Genomic DNA, 5,045 nt, shown 5'->3' on the forward strand with positions numbered 1-5,045 from the left:
GGGATGGGCCCTCTGAAGCACATAGGTCTGGTGTGGGCTGGGGTCTATAAGGTCCTGTGACCTTGGGGAAATTACTTCATCTCTTCAGACAGATTGAGAGAATGGAAATAGTCATAGTATCTACCGCACAGGCTTGTCCCGAGGTGTGAGAGGCTTTGAGCCCCCGCCACAACGCCTGGCACAAAGTGAGATCCTCCATGGATGAACACCAATGACCATGCTGCCATTTTGTAACAAGAACTGATATCCAGTGTTCGGTAAGGAATGGACACACCTTGTTTTTCTGAGCCTAGATATTTCAGGAAGACAGGAGTCCCACCCAATGGATTATAGCACGTGACCAAGTCCTGAACTCTCACTGGTGTCCTCTGAGCAGAAAGTAGGTCTCCCACCACTTACTACTTTCTGCTTCAGTCCCCTCTTCTCTTTTCCTCAGGGAAGTCTGTTTATTCTGAAGCTTGTAGGGGAGAGCAAGGTGGAGTTGGACCCGAAGCAGCAGACAGCAGACCTCAGTGGGATGTCCCACCTGACCACCAGCTTGGGCTGTGAGCAACTTTAATTTCTAGATGGTTCTTCCCCTATGAGCTGGGTAACCGCTCTGTCACACCTCTGCTGCATAAAAAGGATCAGATGACCTTTTTTCACAACTTCAGCTGGGGTATTTTTAGCTAGACTGTTCTCTAAACCCTAACTTGTGTTTAGTTTCCTAATCTACCGTATATGATTGCTCTAGTTCTGTCTTGGGCTCTCCTTTTCCAGGGGGAGAATTTCCCAGATCAGTGGGCTCCCTGCCCAGCCATTCTGACATTTTTTTCTTCGAGTCTGTGTTGAGGAGCCCATCTGCCCCAGAAAGCATTTGCTTTCCATAGGCAGTCCTTCCAGAGGCTCTTTGTCTTTGGTCCTGTTCACTACCTGAGTTGGGGACACAAAGGGATTTAACAGCTCTCTTCACAGAGCGTGTGGTGAGCAGGGTGAGGGGGATGACTTTCCTCCCTCCCCAAAGGCCTCTGGCTCTTCAACAACTTGCAACAATGAAAATTGCTTCTACTGTTTTCTCTCCTCTCTCCTTCCCCAAGAGAACAGGCCAAATGCTGCTCAGTTCCTCTTGCATCCGATTTGAGTTTGTATTTCATTATAGAAATCAGTCCTAGCAGGAAATGCTCTTAACAGAAGTGCACGCTTGCTGGCTTCTTACCACGTGCATGTCATTCTAAGTGCTTTGTGTGTGTTTATTCATTAAGCCTCTCCATTACCTTTCAGAGTGGGTACTGCCATTATCCCCCTTTAGAGATGAGGAAACTGAGTCTCACAGAAGCTGAGTAGCTTGCCCCTCCCTCCCCCCTCTTCTCTCCATTGCCTCCCAAGGTTGCTGGGAATGCATTCCATACCAGTCAGCCTCTGGGCTCAGAGTGGGGTGGGGACAGTGGGGAGTGGACCTGGAGGGGCAAAGGGAGGATACGAGGGTACAGAGCTCACACCGCTTTCCGCCTCCTTCTTCCACTGGGGGATCTGCAGGGACCATTTTCTATTGGGTCAAACCTGGTATTCAAGGAATTCCACAACAACCCCATCAAATTCAGCCTTCTCCCCTCTGGATCTCTAGAGAACAGGCCTCACACTCCCTTTGCCGGTTTCCTTACTCTGTGTGTCTGTTTTATACATTGTATATGCTTTTTTTTTTTTTTTAAAGATTTTATTTATTTATTTGACAGAAAGACACACAGCAAGAGAGGGAACACAAGTAGGGGGAGGGAGAGGGAGAAGCAGGCCCCCCACTGAGCAGGGAGCCCCATGCAGGACTCATCCCAGGACCCTGGGGTGATGATCCCAGCTGAAGGCAGATGTTTAACGACTGAGCCACCCAGGCTCTCCATTGTATATGTTACATATATTTAAAAATCTTATTTGTTTATGTTACTCCGATACCCAGGCCAAGGGGATTTTTGTGCTTGTTGGGACAAGCACCATCTCCTAGGCAGTCTGGCAGCTTAAGATGGGAACAGCCTGGCTGGTAAGGAGATGGCAAATGGACCTCTCCCTGCTCAGGGAACATACTAAGAAGGCTCTCATGGAGTGGTGAGACTCTTGGCTCTGAATCTAGAGAGACTGGGTTTACACACCAACTTTGTCACTTACTCCTTGGACTGCTACTTCACCCCCTGGAGTCTGTCTTTCCTCATCTGTAAAATGGGGATGGCTCTTACAGCGTGGTTTCTATTGTAAGGATTAACTAAGATCATGAAGGTGAAGAGAGTGGCATATAAGAGGCCCTCCCCTACAGAAGGGGCTGGGCTCTACTCACCTTTTTTTAAAAAAAGGTTTTTATTTATTTATTTGACAGTCAGAGATCACAAGTAGGCAGAGAGGCAGGCAGAGAGAGAGGGGGAAGCAGGCTCCCCACCCAGCAGAGAGCCCGATGAGATCATGACCTAAGCCAAAGGCAGAGGCTTAACCCGCTGAGCCACCCAGGTGCCCCTCTACTCACCTTTGAATCCCTGTTCCTAGCACACCGCCCTGTGTGTAGCAGTTTCTTGGGAGCGGTTTCCTGACCTGAATGGATGGTGAGGCCCTTTGAGGATTTGGGTGCCGGTAGTGTTAGTGGGTTCTGAGGTAATTAATGCTCCCTCTCCCTCATCTCTGCCAAGCCCCCGTGCGTACCCCTGAAGGTCTTCGAAGGTGATTGGGTTTCAGTAATCCACTCTGCCCCCATTTTCCCAGCCCCCTCTTTGTCTGAGGCCCTGTGATGCCTTAGCCTGAAGGCAACAGTGAACTCTCCGGCCCCTTGTATTTCCCATGGCCTGGCTTACACTGCCCTCTGCTGGGTGTTTGCGGGACAGGCATGTTAAAGGAGGGTTTGCCGTGACTTTTTCTTGACATTGAAGAAGAGAGGCTCCCCTATAGGGGCTGTTTACAATGCGCAGTGTTTAAGACCCCCTCCCCAATTTAGCTTACAACTCCTGAGGCTTACCAAACACAAGAGGCTTTTTACCAACATCCCCGACCACTCTGGCCATCAGATAGTGCCATCTTTCAAGGTTCAAATTTCTCAGGCACTTTGTGTCTGGCCTTGGCCAAAAGGAAAGGACTAGAGTTTATCTGATACTATTCCCCGTCTGGTATCTTGTTTCTTCTGAATCCCTGGGCACCTACTTCTTAGCGCTTTCCCAGCTGCCTTCAAGGGTTTGGGGTCACCCATCGGAGCCAAGCGAGAGAAGGAACGGACCCTCCTTAGCTGGGGCTTGCAGCCGCCTGCCTCACCCACCTGCTTACACCTCCCAGCCTTCTGTCTGTTGTCCCTTCTCAGAGCTGATCCCTGTCCAGGTCCGTGAACACGAAATAGGGTCCTGCATGTCAGAGTGGGAAACTGGGGGCAAAAGACGGGGCCATCTCCCATTGACCTCACTGTGGAACCTGCTAGAAGTATATGCCAAAGCCCCAGCTGAGGTCCCAGCTGATGGCCAACACATGTCACTAGACACAAAGCAGGAAGCTCCAGGCACCTTCTGACTGCAGCCTCATGAGAGACCCCAAGCAGGAACAGCCTACCTTACCCTAGCCAACCCCCAGAATCAGGAGATAATAATGATAGTTGTTTAAAGCCCCAGAGTTTGGGGATGATTTCTTATATGACCATAGATATCCAGAAAAAGTGGTTTATTAGGATTGTGGGATCCTGGGTATCAACACTGTTTTTCTATATTTTCCAAGATTTCAGCAGTAACCATTTATTTCTTCTATAATTGATTAGAAATTGTTATTGAGAATAAAAACATGGGGGCACTTGGGTGGCTCAGTGGATTGAGCCGTTGAGCAGCTGACCTCAGGTCAGGTCATGCATGACCTCTGGGTCCTGGGATCCAGCCCTGTGTGGGGCTCCCCATCACCCAAAAGTCTGCTTCTCCCTCTCCCTTTGCCCCTCACCCTGCTCCTGCTCTTTCACATAAATAAATAAAATCTTTAAAATAAATAAAATCTTTTAAAAAGAAGAAGAAGAAGAAGAAGAAAAATATGGTCTAATTTTTCCCCCACTTCACCAAGGGAGAAATTAGGTCTGAATTTGAATTGAGGGACTTAAACCAGACTTGGGGAAAAATTCTCCATGCAAGATTAATTAGATGCTTGAAAGCATTAGAGACACATTCAAGTTGGTATGATGGAAAGAGTGGTCGATTCGGAGTGAGGAAACTTGGAAATGAATCTTTGGTTTTTTTGGGGTGACCTTGAACAAGTCCTTGCTCAAATTCAGCTTTCTATTTTGAAAAATGCAGCTGGCTGCTTAGGGAAGATAACATCCAGCAGGGCGCCTGGCCCAGAAAAGTGGTAGGTGATCCTGCCTCATCAATGCCAATTATGAACAGGCATCTGCGAGCTCTGTGCACGGGCCATCCTTCACTGTCATCCGAGGCTACAGTTCCAATAATGAAATCTGCCTTTGAGAAAAACCACAACTCTTAAAAAAAAAAAAAAAAAAAAGTCCAGCAATCCTGAGCTGCTCTCGAAGCTGTCCCGGCCTGCGCCGCCCGCCCTTGCTGGCTGGGGGTGGGTAGCGCGGCTCCTCCCGGGACCCCCGCCCCGACGGAGGGCGGGGGCGCGCCGGGCTGGTGTCCTGGCAACCCCGGAACGCGCCTCCGCGCGGGAAGCCAGCAGCCCCGCTGCGCTCTTGCCGTCCGCTCGGGTTCCCCGCCCGCCCGGCGCCCGGCAGCTCTGCCGCCGGTTGGTGCGTTTATCTGGCCACATCCTCGGTGGAGAATTCCGCAGAGGGAACGGGAAGTGGAAAGGGAAGGAGCACCTGGCGCCGGCGGGGCAGTGAGTCTGGGCGGGGGAGAGAACCCACTGGAACTCCGGGGACGTCCCGACTGAGAAAAGCCCGGGGAGAGGGAGGAGCGAGGGAAACTCTGATTAAGACGCCAACCCTGCCCCCTGGACTTGATGGCTTGTGGACTTCCTCCTTTTTTGCTTTGATTGATGCCTTTCTTTAAAAAGGTCTTTCCTTGGTCTCCGGGTTGCTTTTAATACTTAAAATCAACACACGTGTAGATGAGTCC

The sequence above is a fragment of the Martes martes genome (genome assembly GCF_963455335.1).
Source record: "Martes martes genome assembly, chromosome: 6".
Taxonomy (NCBI): domain Eukaryota; kingdom Metazoa; phylum Chordata; class Mammalia; order Carnivora; family Mustelidae; genus Martes; species Martes martes.